The following is a 12,500-nucleotide window of genomic DNA, read 5'->3' on the forward strand; positions in this document are numbered from 1 at the left end:
TCTCTGTCAATTTTAATTTCATCCTTAGTCTTATTCCTTCTCCTTCTCTTCCTCTTCCTTCCTCCTCCTCCTTCTTTGTTCTCTTCCTCTTTTCCTACTTCTTTTTCCTCTCTAAGCTTTGTACCTCGTCCTAATCTGACTTGATTCTTTTTACAAGTGCATCTTCGTAATTAGTTGAGAGGAGGAGGAGGAGGAGGAGGAGGAGGAGGAGGAGGAGGAGGAGGAGGAGGAGGAGGAGGAGGAGGAGGAGAAAATTGAGAAGGAAAAAAAGAAGAAAAGAAGAAAAAGATACATTCCTTCCTTCTTCCATTTCTCCCTTCCTTCCTTCCTTCCTTCCTTCCTTCCTTTCCTTTACTACTTCTTTCCTTCTCTTCCTTCCCTCTTTCTTTTCTTCATTCCAATCATTCAAGTTCTTTCCTTCCTTCCTTCCTTCCTTCCTTCCTTCCTTCCTCCCTTCCTTCCTCCTTCCTGACTCTCCTCCTGTCACCACGCTTCCTTCAGGTTTTCAAAAAGTTACCTGTCTTAGTTTCAAGTAAAAAAAGTTCCTCTCTGATCGATGCTGTCAAATTTACCCATCACTCCCCCCATGAAAAAAATAAAACTGGAAATTCGTTTTGAAGGAGGAGGAAGAGAAGATGGAGGAGGAGGAGGAGGAGGAAGAGATGGAGGAAGAGATAGAGGAAGAGGAAGAGGAAGAAATGAAGTAGGAGGAGGAGGAGGAGGAGGAGGAGGAGGAATACAAAGGAACACAAAGGAAACCCACACAACAACAGACCTTTTGGTCCTTGCAAGGCTGCTTGCAGTTTTTCTCACCCTTCCAGCTGCCAACTCTGTACTTATCCGTCCATGTATGGAGTGTGCTTCACATGTCTGGGGGTTCCACTCATAACGCTCTTCTCGACAAAGAGGAATCAAAAGCTTTTCGTCTCATCATCTCCTCTCCTCTAACTGACTGTCTTCAACCTATATCTCACAGCCGCAATGTTGCATCAGCTGTCTTCTACCGCTATTTTCATGCTAACTGCCCTTCTGATCTTGATAACTGCATGCCTCCCCTCCTCCCGCGGCCTCGCTGCACAAGACTTTCTTCTTTCTCTCACCTCTATTCTGGCCACCTCTCTAATGCAAGAGTTAACCAGTATTCTCAATCATTCATCCCTTTCTCTGGTAAACTCTGGAACTCCCTGCCTGCTTCTGTATTTCCACCTTCCTATGACTTAAACTCCTTCAAGAGGGAGGTTTCAAGACACTTATCCTTGAATTTTTGACTACCGCTTTGGACAATATTCGGGGACTGGCATCTCAGTGGGCCTTTATTTATTTATTTATTTTTTTACTAGATTTTTGTTGCCCTTGGCCAATGCCCATCCTAATAAAAAGAAAAAAATACTTCTAACTAGCTACAGGGAAGAGAGACAGCACAGCACAGCAGAAGACTCCTCCCCACCCACCACTCCCTCCAGCTTGCGCTGGCATGGAAATAGTTGGGAAAAGTCCCATGCAGTATGGAAAAACTGACATGGAATTTTGACAGGAAAGGATGAAAATAAGTTCTACTGTTCACCCTACGGTGAACTCTGTACGCCTGTCTGAAAATTAACACATTAATAATGAAATCGGTGTCTGTAAAATAAAAGTTATTTTAATAAATACAGGAGTTATAGTTTTATGCGTAATTATTCAGAGAACAAGAGAGTTTCACGTAGATTTTCACAAGATTAAATTTAATTACTGTTTACGATTTCTGAAGGAAGTTTATTCCAGACATTAACGACGTGATTAAAAAGAAGTGTTTCGCCTCGAGGGATTTAAAACGTTTTGGTGTAATCTTGCAATCATTATTTCCTGTCAGGTTAGAATGATCAAAGATAAAATATTTATTGGCGTCAAGGTTGCTATCCCTTAAAATTTGTGAACACCTCAATTACACCTCCTCTTACCCTGCGTCAGGTTGAACAGGTTTAATTCTTCCAGTCTTTCCTCATGCGGTTTATTACGCAAAAGGAGGAGGAGGAGGAGGAGGAGGAGGAGGAGGAGGAGGAGGAGGAGGAGGAGGAGGAGGAGGAGGAGGAGGAGGAAAAGGAGGATGAGATGGAGGAAGAGATGGCGGAGGAGGGGGAGGAGGAGGAAGAGGAGCAGGAAGAGGTGGATGAGAAGCAGCACAAGGTAGAAAAAGAATGAGAATGGAAAGCTTTATTTATCTTCAACCAACCTGCCTTCCTCCTCCTCCTTCTCCTCCTCTTCCTCCTCCTCCTCCACCTCCTCCTCCGCCTCCTCCACAATTTCCATCCGTAGCCATCAATCTCCTGACCGGAAGGTGTCTGGGAGAAGCCGGAGATGTATTCTCCCCAAAAAACATAGTAGGAGGAGGAGGAGGAGGAGGAGGAGGAGGAGGAGGAGGAGGAGGAGGAGGAGAGAGAGAGAGAGAGAGAGAGAGAGAGAGAGAGAGAGAGAGAGAGAGAGAGAGAGAGAGAGAGAGAGAGAGAGAGAGAGAGAGAACAGGTAACCTAGAAAGTGCGCGCTCATATAACGAGGTTACCTGAAGTTGGAGAAGGAGGAGGAGGAGGAGGAAGAAGAGGAGGAGGAGGAGGAGGAGGAGGTATAAGGCAGGTAGCGGAAGGTAGACGAAGATTTAGGAGAATAGGAAGAGAGGAATACAAGTAAATACAAAGGAATACAAAGGAAGTACACATAGCAACAGCCCCTGAGGATCTTACAAGGCTGTTTAGGTAACTATCCTACGCTATTAGTGAGAGAGAGAGAGAGAGAGAGAGAGAGAGAGAGAGAGAGAGAGAGAGATAGGATAGTACAGAAGAAGGCTGCTCCCCACCCGCCCATCCCTCCAACCTAAGCTGACCGGAAGAAAGGAAATGGTGCCATCTTAGCTTTGGGAAGAGGAGGAAAAGGAAGAGGAGGAGGAGGAGGAGGAGGAGGAGGAGGAGGAGGAGGAGGAGGAGAAGGAAAACTAGAATTCCAGGGTCCAATGACTTGCATTTCCGACGTTCTCAGAGATCCTCCTCCTCCTCCTCCTCCTCCTCCTCCTCCTCCTCCTCCTCCTCCTCCTCCTCCTCCTCCTCCTCCCCTCCCGAGGCTAAGATGTATGTCCTTCGTTACGCATCCTCCCGTTTCTGTTAAGCTGCTTCCTCCTCCTCCTCCTTCTCTTCCTCCTTCCCAACTCCACTCCTAATCCTCTTCCTCCCCCCTCCTCTTCCTCCTCCTGCTACACCATCACCCGCATCAAAGTCATCTCCTCCTCCTCTTCCTCCTCCTCCTCCTCCTCCTCCTCCTCCTCCTCCTCCTTCCCCAGACTATTACCTCCACTATTACCTCCTACTTCTCTTCCTCCTCTTCCTCCATAAAATACCTCCACAACTATTCTTTTCTCCAAGGTGCAATCGACACGAAATATATGGCTCTCTCTCTCTCTCTCTCTCTCTCTCTCTCTCTCTCTCTCTCTCTCTCTCTCTCTCTCTCTCTCTCTCTCTCTTCCTTAGTACTATAGCATCACAAAATAATTTAATTTCACTCCTTGCTACTAAAATTTCCATATTCTCCTTTTTTTATTTATTTTATTTCATTTTATTTTATTTTATTATTATTTATTTATTCATATTATTTTATTATATTTATCTATTTTTTTATTTATTGCTTGATTTTTTTCTTTTTCCTTTTTTTTCTTGCCAGAGCGTTACAGAAAGGAGAGGGGGTGGGGGGTGGGGGTGGGGGGTGAAGGCTGGATGATGGCTGGGTGATGGCTGGGTGAAGGCTGGGTGATGGCTGGGTGATGGCTGGGTGATGGCTGGGTGATGGCTGGGTGAAGGCTGGGTGAAGGCTGGGTGAAGGCTGGGTGATGGCTGGGTGATGGCTGGGTGATGGCTGGGTGATGGCTGGGTGATGGCTGGGTGAAGGCTGGGTGATGGCTGGGTGATGGCTGGGTGATGGCTGGGTGAAGGCTGGGTGAAGGCTGGGTGATGGCTGGGTGAAGGCTGGGTGATGGCTGGGTGAAGGCTGGGTGATGGCTGGGTGAAGGCTGGGTGATGGCTGGGTGAAGGCTGGGTGATGGCTGGGTGAAGGCTGGGTGATGGCTGGGTGAAGGCTGGGTGAATGGCTGGGTGATGGCTGGGTGAAGGCTGGGTGAAGGCTGGGTGATGGCTGGGTGAAGGCTGGGTGAAGGCTGGGTGATGGCTGGGTGAAGGCTGGGTGAAGGCTGGGTGAAGGCTGGGTGAAGGCTGGGGGCGGGCTGAAACCTTGCTCTTTTTTGTTTTGTCCTCTTTTTTCCATCAGTGGTTCGGTGAATATCGGGGGGAGAGGGGGTGATGGTACTGGAGGAGGAGCAGGAGGAAGAGGGGGAGGAGGAGAATGAGGGGATCCAAGAGGAGGAGGACGAGGAACAACAACAACAACAACAACAACAACAACAACAACAAAAACCAAAACCAAACCAAACCACACAAAACCAAATAAAAAAAAACCTACTTCACAAAAAATAAATAAATAAATAAATAAAAACCTATCGATTTTACATTTTCTTTAAGTCCCCCCTCTACTCTTAAGTGTCACTCTCCGTTTTCTGTATTTTAGTGGGCACTCAGCAGCTCGTTTTCTTGTTCATCCCTCATTTTAACGGGACTGTCTTCTGTGTGTGTGTGTGTGTGTGTGTGTGTGTGTGTGTGTGTGTGTGTGTGTGTGTGTGTGTGTGTGTGTGTGTGTGTGTGTGTGTGTGTGTGTGTGTGTGATAAATCTTGTGTTAGTGCTTGAGTTTTAGTATAAAGTTCAGTCTTACTCCTACTAATGGTGATGCTCAGAGAGAGAGAGAGAGAGAGAGAGAGAGAGAGAGAGAGAGAGAGAGAGAGAGAGAGAGAGAGAGAGAGAGAGAGAGAGTTAATTATGGAGAAAATAAAGGAAAGAAGAAACGAAAAAAGAAAGAAACAAGAAACGAAGGAAGGACAAGAAAAAAAGAAAGGAAAGAAAGAAGGAAAGAAGGAAATAATCGAAGGGAAAGGAAGGAAAGAAGGAAGGAAGGATGGAAATGGGGAAAAAAAGGTATTAGGAAGGAAGAGGACCCAAAAAATAATAAAATAGAACATAAAGGGAAGGGAAATGAAGGGAAGGGAAGGGGGAGCAAGGACCCCTCAAGAGTAATTTTAATTTTTTGTCTTTTTTATGGTTTGATGGGACCCTGGGTGGTCACTGCTCAGAGAGAGAGAGAGAGAGAGAGAGAGAGAGAGAGAGAGAGAGAGAGAGAGAGAGAGAGGGAGAGATGGTGTGTTCGAAGCTTCGTAAACCCTTAAGGAAGTTTTACGAGATGTTCCAAATAACATAAAATAAAAGGGAGAAAGAGAGGGAGAAAGAGAGAGGAGAAGAAGAGGAAACGAAGTAGAGAAAGACGTGGGAAATAGTGACGAAAAACGGAGGAAAATAAGAGAGAGAGATAAAAAGAAAGAATACTAAGAAGAAACAAGAGAGGGAGAGAGAGAGAGAGAGGAGAAGAAGAAGAAAAAATAAATAAATAAATAAACAAAAACATGAAAAATAAGAGGAGAAAGATAAAAGAATACTAAGAGGAAGCAAGATTGAGAGGGAGCTGGAGAATAGACAAAAAAGAGAGAAATAAGAGGAGAGAGATAAGAAAATACAAAGAGGAAACGAGATAGATAGACAAGAGGAAAAAAGACAAAAAAGTTGGAAAAAAAAGGGAGAGTAAAAAAATAGAAAGAGGAAACGAGACAGAGAAAGAAGAAGCAAATAGAGACATGAAAAAGAGAGAAATAAAAGGAAAGATAAAAAAAAAAACACACACATGAAAATAGAAGAAAGAGACAACAAAGGAAAGGAAAACAAGAGCGATAACAAAATACAAAAAAAAAAAGGAATAAAATTAATAGCTGGTAAAAAAAAAAAAAAAAAAAAACAGAAATCCAAAAACATCATTCATTTTATTTTCCAGAAAGTGAGAAGAACAAACGAATGAACTAATAAACAAAAACAAAAATAACAAAATAAACCAAACCATACACACAAAAATAGTAATAGCAACAACAACAACAACAACAATAACAATAATAATAATAATAATAATAATAATAATAATAATAATGATAATAAACACTACATTTCTCTCACACCTAGATAATCACAAGCAAATGAACAAAACAAACAAACAAAACAAATAAATAAATAAACAAATAAACAAATAAATAAACAATAAACTTCTCTCGCCCTCATTTCTTCACTAACATATTCACACCTGTATAACAAACACCAAATGAATAAAATAAGGTGCAAAGGGAAGGAATATAAAATAACCTGCGAAATAGATTGAAAAAAACAAAAAAACACCCTTTTAAACCTCTTATTAACTCCTTCTCGTGGGCGTCAGCTTGGGAGAAGGAGAGGGAGAGGGAGAGGGAGAGGGGAATGGGAAATAGAAGGACTAGAGGAGGAAAGGGAGAGGAAAAGAGGCAATATTGAAGAGTAAAGAGAGTGTAAAAGCAAGGTACAGAAGGGAAATGGGCTAGTTTGGAGGAGGAAAGGGTTAAGAAGGTAGCACAGGAGGAGGAGGAGGAGGAGGAGGAGGAGGAGGAGGAGGAGGAGGAGGAGGAGGAGGACGAGCTTGAGAAAAGAAAGGAGGAAGAAAGCTTGAGAAAAATTAAAGAAAGAAAGAAAGATAGATAGATAGACAGAGAAACAGATAAGTAGATAAACGGATAGTTAGATAAATAGATAGGCAGATAGACAGGCTGATAGGTAGGTAGCAGATAGAAAGATAGATAAATGGTTATAAATACGTAAATAAATAAATAAATAACAGACAAATAAAAACAAACGAAAGAAAAAAAGATGATGAAGTAGAAGAAAAAACAAGAACATGAAAAAATTAGAAGCAAGAATAAAAAAATACAAAAGAAAAAGTAGAAGAAGAAGAGGAGGAGAAGAACAGAAGAAAACAATTAATATTTATCACATACTACGGTCTGTGTGTGTGTGTGTGTGTGTGTGTGTGTGTGTGTGTGTGTGTGTGTGTGTAGTATGTACACTGCACACACATTCACCACACCTAATTGTAGAAACAGAACTACAACAATTCAAATAAAGACTGACATTACGAGGGAAGAGAGACACAGGGAGACAGAGAGAGAGACAGAGATAGACAGGGAACGAGAAGGGGGAAGAGACGAAAGAGACAGGAAGGAAAGGGAAGAAATGCATGATGGGAAAAGTTGTAATAAGGGAAATACCTGTCACCCAGAACACCTGTTGAGCCGCGCAGGTAAAGTTGTAATGAGACTGTTCGACTCCCAAGACAACCCTTTGTAATGGTGGTGTTAGTGAAGAGAGGCGAGACACGCACACGCACACACACACACACACACACGGACAGACACGGAGATGATTCGTATGTGTGTGTGTGTGTGTGTGTGTGTGTGTGTGTGTGTGTGTGTGTGTGTGTGTGTGTGTGTTTTAGGGATTTATAAGTAATTATAATGAAGTTAATGTTGACGATAAAACACACACACACACACACACACACACACACACACACACACACACACACACACACACACACACACACACATGAATAATAATAATAATCATAATAATAATAATAATAATAATAATAATAATAATAATAATAATAATAATAATAATAATAATAACAACAACAACAACAACAACAATAACAACAAGACGAAGAAAATATAACGAAAACACACAAATACACACACACACACACACACACACACACACACACACACACACACACACGCTGATTACCACTTCTCCTTTTCCTTGAGTGTTTGGTAAAAATCTAAACACGTTACCCTCATCAATGCAAATGTGGCCTGAGGAGAGGAGCGGTTTTTAGGGCACCAAATTGAAGGGGAGAGAGAGAGAGAGAGAGAGAGAGAGAGAGAGAGAGAGAGAGAGAGAGAGAGAGAGAGAGAGAGAGAGAGAGAGAGAGAGAGAGAGAGAGTCTTGAATCTTTTGAGTTTTCCACCATCTGGCTACGACTACAGAGTCACTTTCAAACTAGATTTATATGTGCTCTATACCTCTCACCTAAATACTCTGACTATAAGAAATTCTTTAACTACTTAACTTCCAAATTGGAGCACATACTGACATTCTTCCCATTTGCAGAGATCTCCATTCTTGAAGACTTCAATGTTCACCACCAGCTTTGGCTTTCCTTCCCCTTCACTGACCATTATGCTGAACTAGATTTGAGCTTTGCTATCCTCTACGACTTAGAGCAATTGGTGCAACACCCTACTCGTATCCGTGGCCGTCTTGGAGATACACCCAAAATTCTTGACCTTTTCTTAATGTCTTCTCCGTGGGGCTCCTCCTATCACAATATCATATCTGTATCTTCTCCTATCGCTCCAATCCCTCCTCAGGATCTCCCTAAGCGGAGGTGCCTCTGGCGTTTTGCTTCTGTTAGTTGGGGGGACATGAGGTATTTTACTGATTTTCCTTGGAATGACTACTGCTTCAGTGTCGGAGACCCGTCTCTGTGTGTCGAACTCATAACAGAAGTGATAGTGTCTGGTATGGAGGAGTACATTCCTCACTCTTTTTTCTCGACCTAAACCTTCCAAACCTTGGTTTACCACAACCTGTTCTCGTGCTATGCCTGATAGAGAGGTTGCCCACAAATGGTACATGAGCTCTCTATCACCAGATTCTCATGCACTTTATATTTCTGTCCGGAACTATGCCAAGTCTGTTCTCCAACTAGCCAAAAACTCCTTCATTAATAGAAAGTGTCAACATTTTTCAATATTTAACTCTCTTCGTGACTTCTGGCATCTAGCCAAATATATCTCCAATAACTTTGCTTCTTTCTCTTCCTTTCTTTATTTCCAGTTGGCAACATGGTATCTCATCTATCTCTAAGGCCGAACTCTTCGGTCAGACCTTTGCTAAAGACTCTACCTTGCACGATTCAGACCTTGTTCCTTCCTCTCCTCCACCCTCTGACTACTTCATGCTACCTATTAAAATTCCTCGCAATGATGTTTTCCGTGCCCTTGCTGGCCTAAACCCTCAGAAGGTTTATGGACCTGATGGGGCCCCTCCTATTGTTCTCCAAACTTGCGCCTCCGTGCTTGCACGTTGCCTAGTCAAACTCTTTCAACTCTGTCTGTCAACATATAACTTTCCTTTTGGTGTAAGTTTGCCTACATTCAGCTTGTTCCTAAAAAGGGTGACCGTTTTAATCCCTCTTATTGCTTATAATCTTATTGTTTTAATTTCCTGCTCATTTATAGTTTTTGAATTGTCCTCAACAGGAAAATTCTTAAGCATCTATCACTTCACAACCATCTATCTCATCGCCAGTATGGATTCCGTCAAGGCCGCTCTACTGGTGATTTAGTTTCCCTTACTGACCCTTGGTTATCCACTTTTAGGGATTTGGTGAAATCTTTGGTTAGGTTAGGTTAGGTTAGGTTAGGTTAGGTTGCCTTAGACATATCAAAAACTTTTGATAGCGTCTGACACAAAGCTTTGATTTCTAAACTACTGTCCTACGGCTTCTAGCCTTCTCTCTGTAACTTCATCTCAAGTTTTCTTTCTGACCGTTCTATTGCTGCTGTGGTAGACGGTCACTGTTCTTCTCCTAAATCTATTAACAGTGGTGTTTCTCAGGGGTCTGTTCTGTCACCCACTCTCTTCCTATTATTCATCAATAATTTATAGCAAACTTCTTGTCCTATCCACTCCTACGCTGATGATACCACCCTGAACTTTTCCACGTTTTTTCATAGAAGTCCAACCCTTTAGGAAGTAGACAGTTCACGCAGGGAAGCCACAGAACTTCTGACTTCTGATCTCTCTAAAATTTCTGATTGGGGCAGAGCAAACTTGGTATTGTTCAATGCCTCAAAAACTCAATTCCTCCATCTATTAAGTCGACACAATCTTCCAGACAACTATCCCCTCTTTTTCAATGACAATTAACTATCCCCCTTTTCTACACTGAATATTCTCGGTCTATCCTTTTCTTATAATTCCAACTGGAAACTTCACATCTTATCTCTAGCTAAAACAGCTTCTATGAAGTTAGGCATTCTTAGACGTCTCCGTCAATTTTTCTAATCCCCCCCCTCCAGCTGCAAACTTTGTACACGGGCTTTATCCGTCCATGTAAGGAGTTTGCTTCACATATCAGGGGAATTGCACTCACACCGCTTTTTTAGACAGGATGTAATCAAAAGCTTTTCATCTCATCAACTCCTCTCCTCCAACTGACTGTCTTCATCCTCTTCCTCATCTCCGCAATGTTCCATCTCTAGCTATCTTCTACCGCTATTTTCATGCTAACTGCTGTTCTGATCTTGCGAACTGCATACCTCCCCGTCTCCCGCGGCTTCGCTGCAAAAGACTTTCTTCTTTCTCTCATCCCTATTCTGTCCACCGCTCTAATGCAAGAGTTAACCAATATTCTCAATCATTCATCCCTTTCTCTGTTAAACTCTGGAACTCCCTGTCTGCTTCTGTATTTCCACCTTCCTTTGAACTGAATTCCTTGAAGAGGGAGGTTTCAAGACACTTATCCTTCAATTTTTGACTACCGCTTTGGGCCCTTTTCTGGGCCCTTTTCTGGGACTGGCATCTCAGTGGATTCTTTTTTTTAATTGGATTTTTGTTGCCCTTGGCCAGTGTCCCTCCTACATAAAAAAAAAAAGATACAGAAACAGACAACCAGACAAACAGAAGCATCGCCTGTAGCTGGTCAAGTCTGCAGAAGTTGGAATTGCCAGAGAGAGAGAGAGAGAGAGAGAGAGAGAGAGAGAGAGAGAGAGAGAGAGAGAGAGAGAGAGAGAGAGAGAGAGACTACACATCACCATCACAAAAAAAATGAAATAAACAAAGCGGAAAATAATATAAACGAATATATACAATAAACAAGAAGACAAAGCAATGAACTCGTACAGTAAAACAAAAATAAAATAAAGAAGGAAAAAAGGTAAGAGATAGAGAGAGAGAGAGAGAGAGAGAGAGAGAGAGAGAGAGAGAGAGAGAGAGAGAGAGTGTGTATGAGTGTGTGTGTGTGTGTGTGTGTGTGTGTGTGTGTGTGTGTGTGTGTGTGTGTGTGTGTGTGTGTGTGTGTGTGTGTGTGTGTGTGTGTGTGTGTGTGTGTGTGTGTGTGTGTATCTGGGCTCCCTCTAGTAATACAATAAACCTTATCACCCACTGAACCACAAACATCATAACATACACTCACAACAAACATCCATAAACATTATACTCTCGCTGTTCACATCTATAAACATTATGGCTTAGTACTCCAAATACTATACCTTCTGTGTCACTATAAACATTATTATCTGCTGTAAACCAATTGAAAGAGAGAGAGAGAGAGAGAGAGAGAGAGAGAGAGAGAGAGAGAGAGAGAGAGAGAGAGAGAGAGAGAGATTTTTTTACGCCTGTTAATGAGTCTTGTGAGAAAACTTCCTGTCTCCATGTCTCCCTTCTCTCTCTCTCTCTCTCTCTCTCTCTCTCTCTCTCTCTCTCTCTCTCTCTCTCTCTCTCTCTCTCTCTCACTAATAATCACAATAATAATACATGAACGACTGAATTTCTGAATGAACAAACAAATAGAAATATTTATAAAAAAATAAGTAAAGGAATGAATGAATGAATGGATAATTAAATAGAATAAAGAGTCGTTCTTTTCCTACTAGCAATATTTTATCAACAACAACAATTTTTAAGCTATTCTTCAATAATTCTTCAAATGTTCGCCATAAATTCTGTCATATTCTTTTAATAATTCTTCAAAAATCTGCAATAAATTCTTGAGCAAAAATTCTTTAATAATTCTTCATAGCCTCCCCATAAATTGTAAGGCAAAGAAAACGGAGTAATGCTTTGAGAGAGAGAGAGAGAGAGAGAGAGAGAGAGAGAGAGAGAGAGAGAGAGAGAGAGAGAGAGAGAGAGAGAGAGAGAGAGAGAGAGAGAGAGAGAGAGAGAGAGAGCAAGTCTTTATCTCTCACAAATCTACACATTCTGTTATTTTTTCTTACCAGAGAGAGAGAGAGAGAGAGAGAGAGAGAGAGAGAGAGAGAGAGAGAGAGAGAGAGAGGGAGGGAGAGAGAGAGATAGAGTGGCAGTTTGTCCCTCCTGAACAAATTAATGATGCCATAATATCGCTGTTGATGTGATTTGCTTGTTTGCTTTTGTAACATTTGCTGCAACATTGAATAAGGCTTTGTTACTAATCGACGGCATCAAAAGAGGAGGAGGAGGAGGAGGAGGAAGAGGAGGAGGAGGAGGAGGAGGAGGAAGAGGAGGAGGAGGAGGAGGAGGAGGAGGAGGAGGAGGAGGAGGAGGAGGAGGAGGAGGAGGAGGTGGTGGAGGAGAAGGAGAAATACAAAGGAATACAAAGGAATACAAAGAAAAGCCAAAACAGCGACAAACCTTTTGGTCCTTGCAAGGCTGTTTGGTAACTACTTCTAACTAGCTACAGGGAAGAGAGACAGCACAGCACA

The 12,500-nt window shown here is 42.2% G+C and overlaps 1 protein-coding gene across 1 annotated transcript in view; it reads right to left on the reverse strand.

The window, feature by feature from the left end:
* The window catches only part of LOC135112168 (uncharacterized), a 42,886-nt gene that overhangs the window by 24,761 nt on the left and 5,625 nt on the right, over window positions 1–12,500 (reverse strand). The gene's annotated exons all lie outside the window — the stretch shown is intronic.

The sequence above is a fragment of the Scylla paramamosain genome, chromosome 23, assembly GCF_035594125.1.
Source record: "Scylla paramamosain isolate STU-SP2022 chromosome 23, ASM3559412v1, whole genome shotgun sequence".
In the NCBI taxonomy this organism is placed as follows: Eukaryota; Metazoa; Arthropoda; class Malacostraca; order Decapoda; family Portunidae; genus Scylla; species Scylla paramamosain.